This window comes from Danio rerio, chromosome 25, assembly GCF_052040795.2.
Source record: "Danio rerio strain M-AB ecotype USA chromosome 25, GRCz13ab, whole genome shotgun sequence".
In the NCBI taxonomy this organism is placed as follows: domain Eukaryota; kingdom Metazoa; phylum Chordata; class Actinopteri; order Cypriniformes; family Danionidae; genus Danio; species Danio rerio.
Window position 1 is genome coordinate 10,590,866 of NC_141045.1, and position 25,635 is coordinate 10,616,500.

General features: G+C 35.6%; 1 long non-coding RNA gene across 1 annotated transcript in view; it reads right to left on the reverse strand.

Moving 5' to 3' along the window:
- The window catches only part of LOC141380900 (uncharacterized), a 201,638-nt gene that overhangs the window by 54,691 nt on the left and 121,312 nt on the right, over window positions 1–25,635 (reverse strand). The window contains exon 5 of the long non-coding RNA XR_015526192.1: window positions 21,586–22,047. This is a non-coding gene — a long non-coding RNA (uncharacterized LOC141380900). The remainder of the gene's footprint in view (window positions 1–21,585; window positions 22,048–25,635) is intronic.

Consider the following 25,635-nt stretch of genomic DNA (forward strand, 5'->3'; position numbering starts at 1 on the left):
TAAGCCAACGCGCCAACTTGAAAGGTGCCTTTCACTGTTCGACGACATGAAAACATAATGCGCCACGTTTGAAACACGTCCACGGTGCTCGAAATGTGTTCCTTCTCATCCCGCCTTCTTTATTTCATCCGACTTTGACTTTCGTTCCAAGCATCTTCAGTGAAGTTCAAATCTCCAGAACATAAACTCACGTGTGTCCTCGGGGCCACTCTGAGTTTTAATGGGGTCCGCGCTTGGATCTTTAATTAATGCACGCAGGTAATAGATGCCATCTGGGGACCCTCTTGGCAACTAATCACATACACAGAAATTCTCGTTCAGCGCCAGATGCGGTGTCTTCTCTTCCTCTAACCTAATTACCCTTTCTTTTTACAAACAAAGCAATGCAAATAGCATTTATCCATTACTTCCTCAAAAAACATCTAGTGTCTGTGTTGGATCCAAAAATGGGGGTTGGCGTAATTATGAAAAAATCAAGGTATTTCATCACACTGAGGCACGAAACTCTTGCGAAAGCTTCATGAACTATATATGTATACATCTCCTGAGATTGGGTTCAAAAAGTATTTGCCATATAAAAAAAAAAAGCGTATAAGAAAAAGAGCATAATAAATTGCTTAAAGAGCACCTATTTTACCCTCTTTTCAAGATTTAAGATAAGCCTGTTGTGTCTCCAGAATGTGTCTGTAAAGTTTCAGCTCAAAACATCCATCAGATTATTTGTTATACCTTTTAGAAGTTTGGAATTTTCTCTGCTCTAAACATAATGTAGCTGTTTTTGTTGCCTGTGCCTTTAATGCTAGTTCTTCCTGCCCACATTTCCCACGTGCCTTTCAGAGTGTGCCTCAGTCTCTGGCTGCGTCAGATAAACAGCAGAGTGAAAGAAATGAAGGAAGCAGATCTAATGTAACGTTTGTGAGAAATACTACAGTGAGAACTTTCCCAATGATTATTTGATGTATTTGTTGTGGAGTAATTTAAGCTCTCTGCAATGATGAGTCACATACAATGTTGTTGCAAAGTTTACACACACATCGCACAAATGTAACTTTGCGCTGTTTGCGCTGTTTGTTGTCATAGTAATTGTGACAGTATACACGTTAATATCCACTGTTGTATGGATATCCGTTGTTAATGTACAAAATAAACCTGATTTAAGTCGAAAAACCGGGATTAAAGTGCCTTCTTTTATAATTGTACTGACACTATGTGGCTGTGGTGATAAAGACTCTAAAATCGCTGTAATTCATCACAAACATGCATGTTTTAAAAATTTGATAAACTTGTAAAACTCATTCTTGATCAATTGATGATAACAGAGAGCTGAACAGATCTTTAAATTGCAGTTGCTTTGCACAATGTCCTGTCTTGTTGAGATGATTATATGTGTTATGCTGCAGTCACACTAGAGTTTGAGCTTGCGAAATTCTGTCATATAGCGCTGCCCTTTTAATGGGATTAAACAAGATGATTAGACATTAAAAAAAAGCGAGCGATTGGTCGATGTTTTAAATTTCTGTCCAGAGAGGTCATGTTTTGATCCTCGATTGGTCTCACACAATCATATGATGCAATTTCGGGTCAGAGTTTTCGGGTTTGAATTCAGCCCAAATAAATTGTTTGCTGCCACTTGACTTAAAAAAAAAAAAAAATTGGTAATCATCTTAGAATTTTTTTTTGTCAGTGTATTTTTATGCACATTTTGGACATGCGCATAAAAATGGAAACACCAAGATGCGCATTCATATTGAAAATGTGCATAACTGAGTATGATGAACTTTTTATTTGATAAAAGATGAGCATAAACTATGATGGAAACACTTTCACCGATCAAATTCCAGTAAGGTCAGAGCTCACCAAGCTTGAACTTTCCAATGCAGCGAACTGCAAAACTTGCCGCATGACCTTTTGTTTCCGGTCTGACGAATCCACGTGCGTATGAATGGAAGTGCGTATGAATGGAGAAAAGTGCAGTGTGTTCGCAGCTTTCCTATGGAGATGTTACTATGTTAATACGCGACTGTCAATCTATTCGGTGGGCGGGGAAACCATACTCCTATGTCATGTTGCAGTGGGCCTCAAAATTGGAGGGATTTGGATCCTATTTTAACATCAGGAAATTTAAAAAAGAGACTTATTGTCTTTATTTTACCAGAATATGACTGTGAACACACTATACCTACACACAGTTCTGTCCAAACAGCTTAGAAAAGAGGATTTTCATCATAGGTGCCCTTTGAAGAGTGATAAAAGGTAAATAATTTTAATGTTTAAATTTAAAATAAAATTGATTATATATATATATATATATATATATATATATATATATATATATATATATATATATATATATTAAATATTATATATATATTAAATATGTATTTAGTAAAAAATATCTTGTCAGATATCTATATATCTGAGATAAATGTTTAATTGTATCAATAAGAAATAATACAATCTAAGTATAATTCATGATTTAAAATAATAATAAAAATAATTTTAAAAATATATATTACATAAAATAGAATCAATAAAATAATATAATAAAATACATATACAATATATACATATACAAATATATATATATATATATATATATATATATATATATATATATATATATATATATATATATATATATATATATATATATATATATATAATTTTTTTTTTACTTTTTAATAGCAGTATTAAAACATTTACTTTTATTTATTTTTAAATACTTGTGATTGCAACAATAATTGTATGATAAACAAATTTGGTGCTATGTTGGATTCCATCCCATGATGGCTAAAACTCAGTGGTTCTCATTTGGTTTTGGGCACGTGGCGAACACGACTGAAGCAAAAAAAAAAAAAAAAAAAAACAGTTAAGCATCACTGATTTACACATTATGAGCCATCATGGGATTAAACTTTTTGAGTCAACACATCATTACTGCATGCCCATCCACAAATGCGACATAAACAATCTGAATAAATGTATCTGATTTAAATAAATGAATCTAAATGAACTGTGTTAATAAAACAGATTTAGCTCAGTGAATGACTTAAGAACTGTCTTTGTTGTTTTTTGCGTTGGCACAGTATTTATTTTTTATTTCATGTGTTTGGGACGCTCCAGATGCCTCTAGATAGCTATCTCTAAGCCCAAGGATAAACCCCAATGCCAAGATGTTCAAAGAGGTTTCCTTGAAAAAACAAATATTTTGATTGTTGACAATATTTGTACGTTCGCTGGGCGTGAAATTGATTTACGAAGGTGACAAATCTCGCAATTCTCTGTAGCATCTGCGCTCCCACTTCACTGGCTAAATCCTCAAGGAGGGGTCTGCTTTTATCAGTTCTGCATGGTAAAAATAAAACACTTGCTTTTGAAGGTGACACATTATTGTGACCCTTTTTGCTACATGCAATATATAATTCTCTGGTTTCCCCAGAATATATATGTGAAATTACAGGTCAAATACCTTTTTTTTGAATGCTCCTTTAAATACAAACTAGTTTCTGCTTTCCAGAAGGGAGTAAAGTCTTTACATACTACAGCAATGGTCTCAAACTCAAGCAGCTATGCCAAATTTAACTGCAACCACCTCTAACTCACACCTGCTTAATAGTCTCTAGTAGTCTTGAACACCTTGATTAGTTGGATAAACTGTATTTGATTTGGGTTGGAGTAAAGCTGGGCAGAGCTGCGGCTCTCAATTGAGTTTGAGACTTACAGACAGAGACAGAGCACCATCATAATTTGCATCATAATTCGAAAGCCACGCCCACCAGGGGGAAAACAATTTAAGACCATGACTGCATCCGAAATCGCATAATACACGACCATTTGTGCAAGTCGGCCTCCATCGGTCAGTGTTGACCAAAGGTGATGTATCCTAACTCTTATCTTGAGGCATGACTGATTGTCTGAGACAGTGTCGTTGGTGGCTGAAGAGCAGCAGTCCCACAGCAGTCACATTGATAGGTGGCTCCCTGGCTGAAGTTCTGCAACTTTCGGCAAACTCGCCTGTCCTGTGATGCACGCATCATGTTCCACTCACCTGACTTGAGCTGTTTGGTCAGGGTGCGCCTCCATTTCAGGCAGTCTGCTGCGAGGTCTTCCCAGGACTGTGTGTTTATGTCGAGGGCTTTCATGTCCCTCTTTACGACATCTTTAAATCGCAGAATTGGGCGTCCTATGGTTCTCTTCCCAGATGAGAGTTCTCCATAGAGGATGTCCTTTGGGATTCTCCCATCCTCCATGAGGCGTACATGGCCAAGCCAGAGCAGGCGACATTGTCGGAGCATGGTATACATGCCGGGAAGGCCGGCTCGAATCAGAGCTTTGATATTGGGAGACTTTGTCCTGCCAGGTAATGCCCAGAATGTGCCACAGACCTCGTAGGAGGGAGGTGTTCAGTCTCCTCTCTTGTCTTGCATAGGTGGTCTATGTCTCACTCCCGTACAGCAGAGTGCTGATGACGCAAGCATTGTACACTGCCATCTTTGTTGCAGTTGTCAGCCAATGGTTTGTCCACACTCAGGTTGTCTGACGGGCTAGAGTAGAGGCTGCCTTCTCGATTCTCCTGTCGAGCTCAGCATCCAGGGAGAGGTTATTGGTGATGGTTGAGCTCAAGTATGTGGACGACATTAAGCTGGTAGTCATCTACTGTGATGGCTGGCTGGTGTCCTGGCTCAAGACATTTTTTTTTTTGTCGCTTCTCTCCTTTCTTGAATTTTCTCACATGGCATTATGGGATAGCATAACATCGTATGCGCATTTCTGATTCTCACTGAAAGTAGTAGGTAATCCGGGTACTTCTGGCATACTGTTTTTCGAATTTTTTGAATTCCGACATACTACTCGGCTTGCATACTGTTTTTAATGTACTATATACTATGGAAGTATGCAATTTCAGACATAATAAACTGTCTACATAAAACATATTTACTCGCCTTTACTAAAAAAAAAAAACTCTTGTCCAAATGAAATATAAAAACACACTCTGATGCATGTTAAAGGCTAGCCAAACCAACAGGTGGCGAAAAAAGCCTTTTATGCTGCCCAGGTGAAAAAAAAAGTGCACTAAAATACACTTATTTAAGTATACTTAGTACACTTTTCAGTAATGTACTAAAAGTGCTCTATTTTTGCACACTAATTTTGTACTTAATGTACTAAAAGAAAGTATTAAGTATATGTTAAGATACCATCTAAGTGTACTCAACTGCTATTTTGAGACACACTGAAATTGAACTAAAATGTGCTTTTAACATACTATATCTGTATTTTAAAAAATATATATTTAGTTACAACTAGAAATACACTTGAATCCTAATTTTAAACATATATAAATGCATTTAAGAATAGCTTAAAGCATAATAGTAATATATTTAAAGAATATACAAAATGTGAAAGCAGTGTGCTAAAATACACTTTAAGTATACTTGGTACACTTTTTCAGTAATGTACTAAAAGTGCTCTGTTTTCGCACACTAATTTTGTACTTAATGTACTAAAATATAGTATTAAGTATATGTTAAGATAAACTTAATACTGTCTAAGTGTACTCAACTGTATTATTTTGAGACATCCTGAAATTGAATTAAAATGTGCTTTTAACATACTATATCTGTATTTTAAAAATTATGTTTAGTTACAACTAGAAATATGCTTGAACCCTAATTTTAAACATTTAAATATATTTATGACTAATTTAAAGTATAATAGTAATATATTAAAATAATATACAAATTGTAAAAAAAAGTGTGCTAAAAACTGTATTAAAAGTGCTCGATTTTCCCAAACTAATTTTATATTTAATGTACTAAAAATTGGTATTAATTACATTTTAAGATAAAATTAAGAACATCTAAGTGTACTCAGCTGTGCTATTATGAGACAAAATGAAGCTGATCTAAAATAGTGTACTTTATTGTAGTACACAAAAAATTTATTTAAGTATTACTGGTATTTAGTATACTTTTTTCAAGTGTTCTAAAGTCCTACTGAAGTATAAACATACTTTTAATTAGTATATTTATAGTGTAAAACCATCAAACTTTTATTTAACTTTTATATAAAAAATAACAATGAACTAAAAATGTATTTGCGGGTATTTAAGTGTATTTTAGTTGCATTTAAATATATATTTTTTACACCTGGGTGGCTTCACACCAAATGTGAAATTAAATACTTGCACGAAAACATATCATACATCAATGCATAGGTAAGAAAGGGTGTGGATTATCATCCTGTGGTGTGAGTGACGCAGAATGCATGACTTGTTTGCCTTGAATGCATGGAATTTGCTTCTTGCATCTAGAAGTTGCATCTAGATTTTGTCTGAACTCTGGTCAGAGTTTTCAGAAAGTTTCATTTCAGTCACTTGATACTGCATTTTCGTGTGGACAAACAGCCAACTCACATAGACAGAAACTGTTGTTTTGAAAATACTCGGGCTCAAGTGGACAGGGCCTAACCCTCTCCATTGACTTTTAATTGAAAGATGCAACCACTGTTTGTTTTGTTTATTTGATTTGATAGATTTATTTTCAGTTCTAAGTATTTTTTTAAGCATGTATACTGCCCATCTTGTCTCATAGCAGCTTTTGCTTTAAAATATTTTCTGTTTTTTGTTATAAATTATAAATCACAAGAATCCGGCTTTCCGAAATAGAAAGTCAATGGAGTTTGGATTATGATGTGTTGCCTCTATTCTGACATTCCAGAAACAACAAAACAAGAGAATCTTACACAGTTAAAAGAAATACCAGTAGTGGATTAAAGCCTTACATTCTTAACCAGATTCAGACAATGATGGAAAGGATAAACTTTCAATGTATAGACTGAACCAGGATGTTTCTTAACGGTTAGTAAATACATTTATGTAATTGTACTTTTGTGTGTAAGGCTGATTAAGCTTATCAACTAAAGTTTTAGAGCATCACTTTAGCGCAGTGGGTAGCACGATCGCCTCACAGCAAGAAGGTTTATTACTAAAATTCTGAAAATAAATGTTTGTATACAAGTTATGCTGACTAGGAGGATTTTCATGATTAAATAAATAATAATAATAATAAAAAGCTCAGGTCTCTATGAATACAATCAGCATGGTTGCCAGGCCAACTTTCCTGTAGATTTGGGCTGCTTATTACTTGTTTCAGGTTTTAGTTTTAAAAACTCTAGAGGTTAAAGGTTTGACCTACTGCATTTATTGTGCTGCCTTTTACTCTACTAAACGTGCAGTACATTCTAGCAATGATAAAATCTGTGCTAGGATGATGAAACAGAGTATGCACAATTCTGAGGCGCAGACGCTCTACAGAAGAGATAGTGTGTGCGGCTGTTAGCAATTCTAACAGATTGTCTAGACAATTGTTGCTAAATTATAACTGCAAATGTATATTTAATCTACAGAAGAAAGTCAATCAATATACAATTAAATTAATATATGGATTGTCCGTTTTAGAATTTATAATGTCTTTAATAAAAAAAAAAAAAAATTCTGGAGTTGCATACGGCAAGCAATACTTGAGAGCCACCATACTGGATGTACTGTCTATTTACGGTTGTTATCAAAGAAGAAAGAGGCTTATAATGAATACAGTGATGTAAGATATGTGTTTTATGAATAGACGGTAGGATATTTTTAAAGTTTTGATATCATCAGGCTAGTTTTGGATCGACCATTTGGCTAGTTTCAGAGTATTTTTGACCATTCATTAGGGTTTGTAGTGAAAATCTGGCTACCTTGAGAGTAAGAGATGATTGAAACTTTAGCCATAAGCCAGTTGTTCACTCAAACTCTGGACCCACATCAGTGTTAAAAAACAAGTGAATTTTGCATGCTAGTTCACCTTCAACACCAGGTTTCAGATCTCTAAACGTGCATCTTGGAATCGACACGCAAACCGACCGACCAACCAAAGACATGCAGCGCTGCTTTCACACCACATTGTGTCATAATCCCTTTATGCCTCCTTCCATTCAGAAATGCATTCATTCAGCATAATCCATTTGTCTGCTCTCTTGCCTTCAGATAAACAGCCGTGAGGGCTTGGAGAACTCGACTTTGTGTAACAACGCCAAGGGTTCAGACCCTCGAGCCGTTTTCTCCTCCATCTGGGAAGCTGAGCTGATCTTCAGTGCTTAACTCGGCATCATGAGTTCATGGCGAATGGCTTCGCATCGTCGTTCTTCAAGGCTGCCCTCAGATGGCTTTGTTTGGAGTTCATATCCCAAGCTCTGGCATCTTTCCTGGCTCGGCGGGTGGCGGAAACACAGTGTTGACTGGGAAACAGCCCCTTTGGCAAATGTTTGGCGGGCTTGTTGGCTTTCTTGTTGTTGGCCAGACGATACACTGCAGTCACATTAAACACTTATGGAAAGCGGAAACAGCAGGATTAGGACATGCAATGGTGATACGGGGACATTGAGAGTGAGAAAAATATACAGTTGAATTCAAAATTATTAACCAAAATTAATATTTTTAAAAAATTTATGAAATGATGTTTAACAGGGCAAGGAATGTTTTATAGTAATTACTAAAATGTTTTTTTTCTTCTCGAGAAATTTTTATTTCTTTTATTTTGGCTAGAAAGAAAGAAGTTTTTTTTTTTCAAGGACAATATTAATACATATTAATATTCATTGTGTACAGAACAAATCATCATTATACAATGATTTACCTAATTACCGTAACTTGCCTAATTAACCAAATTAAGCCTTTAAATGTCAAAACTGAAATGAAGCGAAATGATTGGCCTGTGCCAAAAAAAATACCAAAAAATAAAATAAATAAATAACTTATCATTTTTGCAAGTTTCACAGTAATTACCTGTAATATGAACTGTATTTTACTGTAGGTCAGATGTGTGGTGTGTTAAAGTTCATTGTGAAGATTAATGTACATTTTACAGTAAAGATATATAAAACTAAATACACATACAAGATAAATAGCAATTTTGCTGTGATTGATGAACAGTAAGTTACTGTAGATTATACAGAAAATTGTTAACAGTGCACATGGTTAATGGTTTTTGTAAATTTCACGGTATTTAACTGTCATGTGAACTGCATTTTACTGTAGGATAGTTATGCGGTATGTTACTGTATTTTTAAGTTGCATTGTGAAGATTACTGAATATTTTAAAGATATATAAAACTGTAAATACATATACAGCAAGATTAATGGCATTTTTGCTGTAATTGATTTACAGTAAGTCATGGTGAACTGCTGCCAGTAAGTTACTGTGGATTTAAGAAACACTGTTAACAATTTTTGTAAATTTCACAGTATTTAACTGTAATATGAATCACATTTTACTGTAGCACAGTTATGCGGTATGTTACTGTATTTTAAAGTTGCACTGTGAAGATTACTGTATATTTTGCTGAAAAGATGCATACAACTGTATATACAAATAGAGCAAGATAAATTGTATTTTTGCTGTAATTGATTTATAGTAAGTTCTGTCAAACTGAGGTCAGTAAGTTACTGTAGATTCGAATATAAATTGTTAACAGTCGTTAACACTGTTAACGATTTTTGTAAATTTCACAGTATTTAGCTGTAATATGAACTGCATTTTTCTGTAGGACAGTTTTTTGGTATGTTACTGTATTTTGAACTGTATTTTAAAGTAGATTCTACTGGAAATAGTTAACAGTCCACACTGTTAACTTTTTTATTTATTTATAAATTTCACAGTATTTAACTGTAATATGAATTGCATTTTACTGTAGAACAGGTATGTGGAATGTTACTGTATTTTTAAGTTGCATTGTGAAGATTACTGTATATTTTACTGAAAAGATGCATACAACTGTATATACATATAGAGCAAGATAAATAGTATTTTTTGCTGTAATTGATTTACAGTAAGTCATGGCAAACTACTGCCTGAAAGTTACTGTAAATTCGACAGGAAATTGTTAACAGTCGTTAACACTGTTAACAATTTTTGTAAATTTCACAGTATTTAACTGCAATAAGAACCGCATTTTTCTGTTGGACAGTTTTGCGATATGTTACTGTATTTTAAACTGTATTTTAAAGTAGATTCTACCGGAAATAGTTAACAATCTACACGGTTAACATTTTAAAATAAATTTCACAGTATTTAATTGTAATATGAACTGCATTTTACTGTAGGACAGTTTTGCGGTATGTTACTGTATTTTAAAGTTGCATTGTGAAGATTACTGTATATTTTACAGTAAAGACATATAAAACTGTAAATACATACACAGAAATAAAAATGGCATTTTTGCTGTAATTGATTTACAGTACGTCACTGTAGATTCTACCGGAAATTGTTAACATTCCACACTGTTAAAATTTTTTGTACATTTCTCAGTATTTAACTCTAATGAACTGCATTTTACTGTAGGAAAGTTATGTGGTATGTTACTGTATTTTAAAACTGCATTGATATACAAGACTTTAAATACATATACAGCAAGTTCAATGGTATTTTTGGCTGTTTGGGTGTAAGTTACTTTAGATTCCACAGGAAATTGTTAAAAGTGCATAGCCAATTTTTACTAAGGTGCAGCATTGTTCAGAATAAAATGTCTTTAAAAAGTATTTATTAATTATATTTTTTATTATATTTATTTTAAATACAAATAACCTTCTAAAAAATAACTCAGTTACGACTTGCTTTTAATATTCAAATTATACAGACAAAGTCTTATTACTATGAGTTTTTCTTTTCTCCTGTTGTTCATTTGATAAATTATTGAATAATTTATATTTATTAATAATTGAAACTTTATGGGTAATATTAAAATTACACAAAAAATAAGATTAAATAAATGACTTTGAAACAAACAATGACTTAAAACAAGTAACAAGTTGAATTATAGGGAAACAAATCTTAATTTACAAAAATACATATTCAATTATTATCATAATTATTTGGTTTTTACAGTGTATTTACTCAAGTCTAGACTGATTTTTTTTTTTCTACAGAGAGAGACTGAAGGATTTTTGTTAGAACATTCATCTACTAAATATCGCAATGAGAATATACTCCAATATCATGCAGCCTTAATTTTGGCTTATGAGACCCTAAACACTCGACCATACGGACAAGCTGTACGGACTCTGATGATAAAGCCAGTTTGCTGTGAAGACACTGTGGCTCGGGGCAAAACCTGGCCTGCTGAATGTGTCCTAATCTGTTCCCAGAGAGCCTATCGCCATCCCTATTAGAGCGCGAACAAATGTTTGGAGACAGTCATTCTGTCTGCTTGGCCGGTCAGAGGAGCCGACAGTGTTATCAGTCCAGGTGTTCGGACAGATCAACCACAGAAACAAGCTGTCGGACGCTTAGCCTCACTGCTTACAAGGGGCAGAATGCTCAGCTAAAGCCTGGCATGCTGACTAGAGGTGCCCAGATTACCAAAATGCATTCAGACACCTTTAAAACTGTTTACAATTCTACTTACAATAGTTTTAAAGATTAGAAAATGAATAATAAAAGATGACAAGAATAATAAAAAAGATGACAAGAACTCAAAGTTAAACTGTTAAAGCCCTACCTTGCTCTAAATAGTGGAGTATCGCCATTGCAAACCAGGCCCACAATGGTTATATTGCTTATTAACTACAATTAAAGAAACAGAAAAGCTTGATTTCTTCTACTTAATAACTGTCTGAATAATTGGACATTTTAAAACAGCACTGTTTTTGTCAACTAGCAGCTTCAAAAATAAAGAATTAAACTATGTTTAATAAAGGGACCATTGATTCCTACTTTGTGCCCTTCTGGTGTGTTTAAACAACGCGATCTCACGGCAATTCGTAACATTTTGAGTTAGTGGCTAATTTGTATGAATTTGCGCGATCTAATTTATACAATTTAGTACGATTTGCTCATTCCCCAATGACGGTTGGGGTTAAGGGTGGGGTTGGGTGCCATGCCTCCTTTTTAAAATCATACATTTTTGTACGAATTTGTACGAATTAGCCACTAAACTGACAAAACGTACAAAACGTACGTTTCCTCGTGAGATCAGGCTGGTTCAAAACATATTCTATTAATTTAGCAAACAGATTGAATATTCTATAACTAAAGATTCTAGGTTTTTTTTTTTTTTATTAGTTCCAAAACTAAAAACTCTGCAATGAAACGACACTGAACAATAATTAGCCAAAGGTCAAACTACATTACTTAATAATAAAATATACATTCCGAGTTCATTAGGGCAAAAAAAATTACAATAATTAAAGAATTGATCTATAAATAATAAAATAAATGAGCAAATAATATTAAGTAAATATGAAAAATATTAATATAAAAAACATATAAGAAAAAAGGAAGCAGCAAATACTGGGTAAATGTTAATACCCAAACACAATATTATGCCCTTCAGTCACCTTCCCTGTTCCTTACATTTAAGCTGCAGGGTCCAGACAAAGCTTTAATAAACATGTCTCAGGAAAAATACTACAACTGTGCAAAATATGTCAGTAAATGACACAACAATTGCATTTCAATAAAAAGTGTAAAAAAAAGTAAAAATAAAAAAAAAGTAAAACGGGTATGTAAAACCAGAAAAAAACTAAAAATTTTATATAAGTAGACCATGTTTACAAATCTGTAATTGTCCTTTTTTTCGATAAATGTGCTATTAGATGTAATTTATCATTTACTTCATATTGAAGACCTCATGCATAGACTGAAACTATATTTTAAAACTATACAGTGTTGTCCTGCACAGTGGAAAAAATAAACAACCTCAAATCTGAAAAAGTTGGGATGGAAAACGCAAATAAAAAGAAAGTAGTGATTTCTAAATTTACTTTGACTTTAAATTTTATTTTGTATTTATTCCGCAGCCACTGACTGTAATGAGTGCAGAATGTGGTTTTGTTAAAATATGCATGGGCATCCCTAGAAAAGATGTCTGCATAATGTGATATTGGAGATGGGTCTGAAATACGGGAGACTCCCAGGAAAAACAGGAGTGTTGGCAGGTATGCTCACACATACACTATGTACTCTGACTACTTCAATATTGTTGATAAGCTGTGCTGAGCATTTCACTCAGTCTCGCACTGAACGCTGTCAGTGTCGTCCAATCGCAACAGGCTTTCATCAGTCCAATCAGTGCAGATTAGCTTTGTGCTAAGGTGGGATTTGAGAACAAATGAATTGCTGAACGATTCATATAGGAGTCGCTAGGATAATTAGGTAAAAATAAATGCATAGTAAAAGACAATGACAGTGCTTTTTGACCTTGCTTGCATATTAGACTGTTGTTTGAGACCTTTACAACCAAAATATGACCCTATTTCATGTATAATGGGGCTCTTTAAATACAACCAACGTCCTTTACACTTACAGCACACACTGCTGGAGAACATACAGCCACAAGTACACACTGTAGTGATCCAGTGACCACTGCTGAGATTGATCATGTTTTCATGGCCATTTTTTTTAGCTATAAATCACTGATACACTTCAGAACAACCTTAAGAGCATTTGTTGGAGGAGACTCATAGAAAAACAGGGCATTCGTTTGAGTTTCAATCTGATCTGAGCAGTCATTTGCGTGATCACTTAAATGTCAGCTTCCATAAAAGTGTCCATCACACACCTGCGTTTGACACATGCTAATTCCACAGCGTTGGCACATTGTTCAATCACTGCACGCTAAATCCAATCAAACAATAACACATGTGAAGGTAATGATATTAGAGATGACCTAATGTAAGAAAAGACTACGCTCGGGGAAATCAATTGGAAACTGCGTGATAGAATATTAGGACGGCAAACTGCAGCTCTTGAGTGATACGCACTTCAGTATTCCAAGTGTTTGTTTTGTGTCAGCTCATAATTTAATAAATTGTTATTTAGAGCGTTTTCTTTGTTGTTGCATAAAAGAACAAGTAATGGTGATAGTTTTCCTCTCCTCCTGTGTGACCTACAGCATAGTATTGGTTCAGGGATTTTTAAACTGGACACTGAGCCCAGCTAGCAAAATTCATGTGGTTCAAATCCAGCCCAAACCAGACAGTTAGATCCGGCCCACATATCACATGAAATGATGGCACTTCTTTCTTTGCCATGATGACAGTACATAACATGTTGCTAGATATTTGTCAAGACACTAGAATTCAGCTTAAAGTATGATTTAAAGACTTAACTAGTGTCACGATCACCAGTAATCTAGTCTGTGCAGATCGCTGGACAACTACACATCTGCCACTATATGAAATACGACTACCTGAAGTCGTTGCACTCACACACCAGTTCCTGATTTTCCCTGATCACACACACACACAGCTGGAAGCTCATGATGGACTGAGAACTAAGACTATAAAGACACCTCATTCACACACTCTTTGCTGAGTCTTTAAACTGTAAGTGAGCATAACGAAGCGCTTTCCTTGACTTGTCGTGTTTTGATCTGTGCTTTGTTTTACTGTTTTGCAGCCTGTCCCGACCATTTGTCTGTTCTCTGACCATGCTTATGGAAAATCTGCATGCTCCTGTTTGTTCCTGTTTTTACCTTTGCCTGCTTTGATATTCTCCTAATAAACTGCACTTGGATCCTCAACTCTGTTGTACCCTAACTCAATGGTTCTCAAAGTGGGGGTCGGGACCCCCCGAGGGGTCGCGGGACAATGAAGGGGGGTCGCCTGGTGATTTCCAAAAATTTATTTATTTTTATTAAACCATAAGAATTATCATATTTTATCCATAACCTACTGAAAAGAAAAAAATAGTCGTTTATACCATATAGTTACTATGGTAGCTTATAGTTACTACTTCTATTGGATTGCAACCCCTGGGGTAATTACATTATATTAAAGACACAGCAATAGTGTCAGATGCAGCAGATTTCATAACACCTGGTAAAACTTTGTTGCCCATTTACAGCTCTCATACATTACATTAAAAAAATTAAAAGAAGAATAGACTTGGGTCCATTGGTGTGTGTGCTCCATTGCATGCAAGGTTTCTGTGTTTATAACCACCTCAGAATATATTGGGGGTCGCGACTCACTTGCATTGTCATTTTGGGGGTCGCGGCCTGAAAAGTTTGGGAACCCCTGCCCTAACTGATTACAACAAGGTTAATTAGTTAGGATAGTTATGCAAATCATTATATAACAGTGGTTTGTTCTTTAGACAATCAACATATATATATATATATATATATATATATATATATATATATATATATATATATATATATATATATATATATAATTCTTAAGAGGGCTAATAATATTGATGTTAAAATGGTTTAAAAATAATTAAAAATTGCTTTTATTCTAGCCGAAATAAAACAAAAAAGACTTTCTCCAGAAGAAAAAATATTATAGGAAATACAGTGGAAAACTCCTTGCCCTGGTAATCATCATTTGGCAAATATTTGAAAAAGAAATTCACAGGAGGGCTAATAATTTTGACTTTATGTGTTTCAACTGTATGTCATTCATGTGCTAACTGATATGCTGTAATGAAGCTCACCAAGTGTTGGATTAAAGCATCGTTTGATGTGTTTGACCGTGACACACTTTTCATAGGTCTCCTCTTTTTTTTTTAGGGCCCGAACGGCTGTAAATGGGAGACAGAGATCTAGATCTTCTAGCCTGGGGTGGACGTCTCTCCAGTGTGACAGATATACTACAACAGCGGACACACGGACGTTCTCTGAAAACTTTAATTATATCTACTGACACAAATGACAGAGTGTAGATCACTCGTCTCCTCGGGCTCCAGCACTTGTGTGTATTATTATTTTGCCAACTTTGACAGCGCATACCCGTCAGCGACTGTAAGTCTCCATGTGGCGGCGTTTAGCATTTCTGTTGTGCCAAGGTCATCACACTTGGCTAATAGTCGTTTACTGTCAGCCCGAGGTGTAGCACTTCGTTTAAACACACATAAACGTCTGAAAACACCAGTTTACGATGATACCGCTCTAACATCAAAATTACAAGCTTCTTTACTTAACAATACCTCCTTTAACAACTCAACTAACACATTATATCTTAAATATCTTGTATGTTATTGTGTGGTTTGGCACTAACATGATTTCACCAAGTAGGAAATATTCCTGGATTAACATCTATGTTGATCCTAGAAAAACATTCAAATCAGCCAATCAGAATGAAGCAATAGGTTTAAAGTTTTTCTTAAGTTTAGGGTTACGGTTAGGTTTATGCACTTTTACATAATTTTTATCCAACTACTATTAGCCTTTGATTTTGAAAATAATATACAGTTATTGTTGGGTTTAGGGGTAGGGAATAGGCTTGGATTACATCTTCGAAAAAAAAAAAGATTTTCCAGGATCAACATGTTAATAAAGTTTTAAATAGTTATTTGAGGATGAACGGTGTACATTGCAATGTAAAATAATTTCATGACCAGACCAACAATGATGTTTAAAAGCAGGGGAATCAGAGAGTGGATTTCAATACCTTTTGTGACCTTTTTTTTAGATACTTTACATATGTTTTTAAGACCTCATCACCACTTTCAGCCGGTAACATTGGGAAAATTTAACTTACCTGCTGAAAAAAAAACATCTTAAACCAAGCTGGTTGGCTGATTTTTGGTCATTTCCAGGCAGGTTTCCAGCCATTTCCAGCATGGTCTTAACTGGTCAGGCTGGAAAATGACTAGCCTAAGCTAGCTAAAACAAGCTTGACCAGCTTGGTTCAAGCTGAATTTGGCTGGGCTCCCAGCCTGGCTAGGCTTGGCAAGCTGGTTTTAGCTGGTCATCTTCCAGCCTGACCAGCTAAGACCAGGCTGCGGATGACTGAAAATCAGCCTGGAATGGCTAAAGCCCCTCTAAAACCAGCCTGGTTGACCAGCTAAAATCAGCCTAGGCTGGTTTAAGTTGTTTTTTTTTTTGTTTGTTTTTTTCAGCAGGGATGGGCTAAAAACTGATGGTAAAAAAAACAAATCCTAAACTAAAACATTATTCATCAACTGAATAAAAAATGCTAATCCAGCAGATAGCATCTATTGGCTTCATTCTTTGCGTACAAGTGAAGAATTTAAGAATTGAAGAATTTAAACTTTTAAACCATTTAAACTTTTCAGCTAGAGACTTACGGTCCCATTAACTTCCATTGAAAACAGCTTGTTTTTTGTTCTTGAAAACAGACATTAAAAACAGCTTGTTCTGCAGTATGAAAACTGATGTTTTCTTATTATATTATTCTACTTCGTCTGTTTAGTCATGCACACACTTCTTTGTAGAGGAAGTAGTTTGACTGTTTTCTGTCATTTATTATTCCTAGTCATTTCTCCCATACAAACTGAATCGGAAGTTCTGAAACAATCGCAAAAAGGAATGCACTTCCGCATTGAAGAATAACAACAATGGTACAGTAAGAATAACGATGGTGGTTACTGCAGTAAAGCAGTGTAATGTTAAATCTAGCAGGATTTTATCTATTTTATAAACTACACAGCATCCTAATAATAGCAAGTTAAATTCAGGCAAACTTTAGCACACAACTATAGTAAAATCAAAATTGATACACAATTTATTTTAATATAAGCAATTTAATATAAGACTTTTTAATACATTTTAGGGCCTTCATTTTCTCTAAATTGATTAATCAGCATTTAGTACTTTTTAAGACCCCGCGGACACCCTGAAAAGGAACTCCATGTATTTAGACTTAAATGGCTTAATTTAACATAAATGATGTTTATTACAAACATATGTAGTAGATTTTGTATTACATAATTACATAAATAAAAAGAACAATTTTGTATTATAGAGGTGCTATTACTCAATGTTAGAGTTGCTTGACATCATTATTGCACAATAGGAGCTGTTGGCACTTTATTGTAATTTTTTTTTTTTTTACTGTAAATAACATTACAAATGCTTATTTTGACACATTTGATCAATTTAATGCAGTTATGCTTAAAACTTATCTGCTTGTTGAGTTGTGAGAATAGGAATTCTGTTTCCAGGTCCAAGCCTCTATATATTTAAATTGACAAAACTATGTTATTGCCATATGTTGTTCACTTTTGGCCCCGAAATGACATGTGATGTAAGACTTAACAAGCAAATTAACATTATAAGTCATAAAAAGTATTAATAATACTGCATGAATAGTATATGTCAATCAATAAATCTCACTAGGCATATTTCCCTTCAAAACCCTTCAAAAAATTGTGCCAATTGAGAACAGAAATATGCCTAATGGAAATTGATCAATTTTACAGTTTTTATGCTTGCATAGGTTGTTTTTTTAAAGGCATTTAAAAAAAGAATATTTTGCAAAACTGCAATGTAATGTTTTTTTTATTTTTTTCTTCTCTAAGTCGAGTGATCAGCTATCGCTAAGTGTTTATTTGTAGAAACAGGGTTCCCAGCCTTAGCCGAATGTATAATCCCCTTACTTTTTCCTGGCTTTCACTGATTAAAAAGCTGAATTTCCATGGTCTATAATAAAAAGAAAAACAAGACACTGCTGTGCTTTGGATGATTTAAAATTGTTCGAGTTTGATTATAATTTTTCATGAATTTAATTGCCATTATTAAAGCAGCGATGAATAATTTACCTGAGATTTTTTAAAGAAATGAAAAGAAACGAGCACCCAGTGTTTGAAGTTGTCATTTTGTAGCCAAAGCTCCTGAAATGTACATTTTCCTGGCATGTTTGCCTTAGTTCAAGGGTAAAGCTTGGTGAATGAATTTGACTTAACTGTTGGCCTGTTGATGAGCAGGAAAGTAATAAAATAGCACTAAAAAAAACATAAAATGTGCAAAATGTGTAAAACAATGTGATTAAAAAAAACATGATACAGTACATGTTGTAGCCAGAGCTCTTGAAATGTACATTTTCCTGGCATATTTTCCTTAGTTAATGGGTAAAGCTTGGACCCTAAATTTGATTTAACTAAAGGCCAGTTGAAAGTAAAAACCTAAAAACCTAAAATAGATTATCCAAATGTGTCAAAAAATATGATAAAAAACAAGATGGAGTATAGAAAAAATACCACAATTTAACAAACGGAAACTAAATGTAAAAGCGACAAGCTCTTCACAATCACTTGGACAAAAATATTTATAAAATTCCCTGACTTTCAATGTCTGGAATAGACCTTTTAAAATTCTATGATAATCCAGAAATTCCATGACCTATGGGAACCCTATAGAAACTATATGCATTGCATTGTGCAAAAAAAAAACCTACCAAAAAGTCTGTCAAGTTTAGTTTTAGTCGCATAACACTCATTGTGCAGTAGCCTCTTTTCACATTTCCGGGTTTCTCAGAAGCGTCATAGTTGGGTAAACTTATCACCGTGAATATTAGAGTACAAAAAATATTTTTTACAATCCTATTTGCTGAAGTAATACAAGGAAAACTCCACAATGGTGTTATCAAGACTTTCAGAAAAAGGGAAAAAAGATGTGTGCGAAACTTATAAAGGCATCAAGAAGTGAGAACAATGTCAAATTTGCTGTCCTGTCCCAATAAATGCTACATTAGAAACACCTCGCACAAGCGGTAATTGATAGAGCTCACTTTTTTATGTTACAGCCTTATTTCAATTGGACTAAATTCGTTTGTTTTTTTTCAAAGTTCTACACACAATACCCTATCATGACAATGTGAATTTTTTTTTAGAAATTGTTGCAAGTTTTTTAAAAATAAAAAACCTGAAAAATTACATGTACATAAGAATTCACAATCTTTGCCGTGACGGATTAAACTGACCTCAGGTACATTCTGTTTCCACTGATCATTCTTGAGATGCTTCAGCAGCCTAATTGAGTTCACCTGTGGTGAATTCAGTTGACTGAACATGATTTGAAAAGGCAAACACCTGTCTATATAAGGTCCCAGGGTTGACAGTGCATGTCAAAGCACAAACCAAGCATGAAGACAAAGGGATTGTCTGTAGACCTCCAAGACAGGATTGTCTCGAGGCACAAGGCTGGGGAAGGTTACAGAAAAATTCTGCTGCTCTGTAAGTTCCAATGAGCACAGCTGCCTCCATCATCTGTAAGTTGAAGATGTTTGGAATCACCAGGACTCTTCCTAGAGCTGGCCGGCCATCTAACCTGAGTGATCAGGGGAGAAGGGCCTTAGTCAGTGATCCATAACCTGATGGTCACTCTGTGTGACCTCCAGCTTTCTTCTGTGCTGAGAGGAGAACCTTACAGAAGGACAACCATCTGTGCAGCAATCCACCAATCAGGCCTGTATGGTAGAGTGGCCAGACAGAAGCCACTCCCCGCCAGGAATTTGCCAAAAGGAATCTAAAGAACTCTCAGACCATAAGAAACTAAATTCTATGGTCTGATGCAATTAAACTGAACTCTTTACTTCAAGTTTGGAGAAAAGCATGGTGGTGGCAGCATCATGCTGTGGTGATGTTTTTTAGCAGCAGGTACAGGAAGACTAGTCAAGATGAGGGAAAGATGAATGCCGCAATGGACAGAGACATCCTGAATGAAAACCTGCTTTAGAGTGCTCTTGACCTCAGACTGGGGCAACGGTTCATCTTCCAGCAGGATAATGACCCAAAGCACACTAAAATATCAATGGAGTGGCATCACAACAACTCTGTGAATGTCCTTGAGTGGCCCAGCCAGAGCCCAGACCTAAATCCTATTGAACATCTCTGGAGAGATCTGAAAATGATTATACCCTGTCACTTCCCTTCCAACCTGACAGAGCTTGAGAGGTACTGCAAAGAGAAATAGGCAAAAATTCCCAGAGACAGGTGTGCCAAGCTTGTGGCATCATATTCAAAAAGCCTTGAGGCTGCAATTGCTGCCAAATGTAAATAAACAAAGTATTGAGCAAAGGCTGTTAAAACTTCTGTACATGTAGTTTTTCAGGTTTTTTTATTTTTAATAAATTTGCAACAATTTTAAAAAAATCTTTATTCACATTGTCATTTTGGGGTATCATGTGTAGAATGTTGAGGAAATAAATGCATTTAATTCATTTTGGAATAAGGCTGTAACATAAAAAAATGTGGAAAAATTTAAGCGCTATGAATACTTTCCGGATGCACTGTATATATAAAAATTTCAAAGATGCTGACGATTGTTAAATGCATCATAAGTCTTGTAAAAAGGGTCCATAGACAACTGACACTTGCATTATTTATGTCACTTTAAACATCTAAAATTTGAGACATGAAAATGTCTGTTTGATTTGACTGAGAATGATTTTCATCATTATATCTACATAAAATGATATAAATTCACATATTTCTAAAATGGCCTGAGTGAGTAAAAATAACATTCATTTTTGAGTGAACTATATATTAATTCAGTGACCTGTCACTATACGTATTTACACAAATTCCACTGAAAACTGTACTGTGCCAAAATGCAGCCCTACGTTAACAGTGTCCAAAAGCACACTCAACTTTTCTGGGCTCTGAGGCATTTAGGGTGGAACATCACATAGTTTAACCTTGTACTGTGGTCAGATGAATCAGTATTCTGACATTTTTCAGAAGAAATTTACAATTTTTTAAATGTTTTTAATAGTACTTAGTTTTGAAATGTTAATAGACTGTTAAAATTATTGTTAATTTTTTACACAAAGTAATAATGGAAACATTCACTGACCTCAAATGTTTGACCAGCTAAAGTGATTTTCCCTCCACGTAGTTCCCAGTTCTCTTGAGTTTTCCAGGTCTGCTGCTCTTTAAACACCACAATTCTCCACCAGTGCAGCAGCCAGTTGATGGTGTTTTTACAATTAGGTATTTGGAGCACGGTTGGCAGTACAACTGTAGCTCCGAAATACCTGCTGTGCCTCCCAGCAGTGGCAAATCTGACTGTAATAGACCTGCTTGGTTATTGTCACCATTTGTATTTGACTGGCACACACACACTCACACACACACAGACAGACACATGCATCCGTTCAGTCCAGGCATGGGTCTGGAACTGGAGAATCTGGGATAGCAGCCAGAGCCCCGTCCGCTTCTCATCAGGCGGTCAAGGTGAGCCTCTGATGCCAGGTATGTGGTGACTGGAGCTGGCAAAGAAACCCTGATGCCACTGCGCTGATGCCCCTGGCAGCATCTGTCTTAGGGAGAGAAGAAAGTTAGAAAAAAATGGCGCTTTTTATCAGAATGTGACCTTGGTTGTGTCTATCATTTATGAGACAGACTGCTGGATCAGCAGGTGGATGAAGGTAAGAGTAATTAATATAATACTCAATCAAGGCTTTTTTTGCTGTCACTGAGTACATTTACATGAATACCAATACTCCAATTTGAATATGATTAAGGTAATACTCTGATTGACATTCTTCCAGTGGTTTTTGATTAGCCTAATCAAACTCAAGTCATAATCGGACTAAACAGAAATGGAATTAAGACATGCATATTGTAATATACTCTAATCTAGTACCTCAGAGTTTGTCACGGGGACATAATAACAATAATAATCAGGCCCGGCCCTAACCAATTTGGCGCCCTAGGCAAGATTTCAGGTGGCGCCCCGTCACATCGCAGTAAATTCCACTGCTAGTGTAAAGTCATAAGAAACTAAACAGCTTTTTGATCGACTACTACAAGCTGGGAAAATGTCAGATAAATATGCCAATGCAATTAACATTATTGCTGAATAGATCTAATATTTACACATTTGCTTGAGAAAGGAATGATGGGGTAGTTACATTACTAATACTATTTTCCATAACATCTATGCCCTTGCATAACATTAGCTGACGTTAAAACTAACAGATAGCACTATAGTGTCAGGGTTCTGCCACTCTGATCTTGTAAATTCTTGTTTTGGTGGCAGATCTCGGACACTACTCATGTCTGGTCGTGTTTCTGTCTCTGTGTGCGCGCGCGCCGTCGTGGGTGTACGCAGAGTGTGCGCGCTCCTGCTTGACGCGGCCGCGTGCGCGCTCTGCGTCCCTCAGACGCGTGCGCTCTTGTACTCGTGTCTGTGTTTTCGTCTGTCAGCAGCATGGTGTTTCATTCCCAGCGTCTCAGTCTTGTTGGTTTCGGTTTTGGTCGGCGCTGGGATGAAGCATGCATGCTGCATATGTGAGCGCATGGTGAGTGTTTTCATTCATCGTGTGCTCGTGTCTTGCGTCTTTTGTCAAAGCACGTGGCTCGGTGTTTACATTGTGGTCACATGCTTTTGTCGTGTGCTTCAGTGTTGTGTTATGTGAGCGCATGGCTTGTATTGTCTCTCTGTGTCATGCGCTCTCCCGTCTATTGTCTAGTCCCACCCTCCTTGTTAACCCATTATTAGTTAACTGTGTTCACCTGTGTGTCAATTTACTTTTTGCTTTATAATCCCCCTCATGTTTTCAGTCCTTTGTCAGTTCGTCGTCGATATTACCCTGTCTTGTTGTCTCCAGTCCTGTTTTGTCCTGCCAGCCCTGTCAAGTTTGTTTTTGCCTTTTTAATTCATGTTTTCCCCTTCGGGGTAGTTTTGTTTTGCCTTTTATTTTTATTTGTAGTTTATAATAAATATTTCTAAATTTTTTCTGCAATTGGGTCTGCACTCCTTTTTTTTCCCTCACCAATCGTGACATATAACTATTTAATGATTAGCAATGTTATGTCATATCTATCAACGTTGGGATGTTAAAATATGGGACAACAAATAGCTTCAAATGATAGAAAACATAGCAAACAATAGAAAATATTGACAATAAAATAAAAAGTTTAACCTATTAAAATCAATGGCCTATACAGAAATTAAATAAAGCTATAAAATCTATTTAACTTTTAATTGTATTTGCATATTGATTAAAGTTACTATAGTTATTTAGTGAAGAGCAGCAGCTGAATCTCTCATTGTGTTTTGTTTGATAACAGAGATGTTAATGTAAGAATGCACAGATCTAAAATGAATGAATGAATGAAGCATTCGACTACTTTAATAACTGTTGTGCTCATTTAAGAGAAAATTATTTGTGTTTAAAATAAAACACGCTGAATAGAGCAAAAAAAAAAAAAAAAACGAAAAAAAGAAGCACTTTTCCGACGGTCCCTTACGTAGAGCTCCACTCCGCGCAAGCTCAGCTCTCCCGGCTAAATGCATATCCCAGGCTAAACGGAGCAGTGCTCGTAATATCGAGCGAAAAAATAAAAATAAAAAGACAGCTGTGAAACATAACCAGCTTTGTCTTTTTGTAGGAAACACACTTTAGATCTTTTTAGGGTAAGAGGTTTTTAAGTTATTGCCATCTATCACTGAATGTGTGTCAGGAATATTGAAAACAAAACCAACTTAACCGCACTCATTTCTGGCACCCCCTGGATGTACAGCGCCCTTAGCATTTGCCTATACTGACTATGCCACGGGCCGGCCCTGATAATAATATTAATAATAATAATACGATACGACTGTAGCCATATTGCGCTGGACCGCACACGGGATGATTGGTGGAGAGGAGACAATTATGATGGGTATGGTTGACCAGGATGCCAGGATTAAACGTCTACACTTTTTCAAAGGACATCCAATGATTTTTAACGACCACAGAGAGTTAGGCCCTCAGTTTAACATCTCATTCATCTCATTCAAGACGGCGCTCACTGAGCAGTATGGAGTCCTCTACATTATACTGTGGTGTTAGGTCCCACACAGAACACAGGTTGAGCACCCCCTGCTGGCCTCACTAACACCGCTTCTGGCAGCAACCTAAACTTTCCCATGTGGTCTCCCATCCAGGTACTGACCGGGTGCAGCCCTGCTTAGCTTCAGGGGCGACCATGTGAGAGTTGCAGAGAGGTAGCTGCCGGATAAGTTAGTAAATGAAATGACAGAGGTGGCCTGTTTTTGTATCAGCTGTCGTCTGTTTAAAAAAAAAAATTAAAAAACAAAACCATCAAATTCCCGCCTAAAGTATAAAATTATAACGCTCTAAAGCGAACACTAAGCGCAAAACAAGAAACAACAAGGTTGTGTATTGAAAGATAATGAGCGTTAATCAAAAACATGTTTAGACAAAATCTGATTTTCCACTTATATTTGAGTGTTTTGTGTGACTACGGTTTTCATCCTTTGCTTTTCTTCCCACATTCTGCGCATACATTTCCAAATGGGCAGGCTTCAGCATCATCATTGGTCCATTAGTCGAGATTAACAGATGCTCCTTCAGCCAATCAGACAAAGGGGGAGTTGACGTTACTCCATTGCAACTCGTGGCTGCCCAGTGGCATTTGTTTCCAGGATTTTCAGAAAATATACCTGTCAGTGATCATAGGAGATTCATTCATTCATTCATTCATTTTCTTTTCAGGAATATCTAAGGATTGCGAGGGAAGATGAACAGACTGTTGGATTTCATCTAAATTATCTTAATGTGTATTCTGAAGATGAACAAAGTTCTCCGGGATGAGTAATTAATAAACAGAATGTTCATTTTTTGGCTGAACTAATCCTTTAAACGGCCCGAGGATAAGTAAATAACACATTTTCATTTGTGTTTTCTTGTAAAGCATAATCCATTAATCCTCAAAAAAGTACTATTTTCTAAATGTCCACAAGGCCAAAGATGCCAGTAGTTGACGCAGGATCCAAAATGTGTTTACGGAGGCAGTTTTCAATATGCCTGAATCATTTGATATAAATTCCATCAATAACGCACATTCTTCTTTAGCTTAACCCTAAGACTTTATCAAAGGAATCCTATTTGAA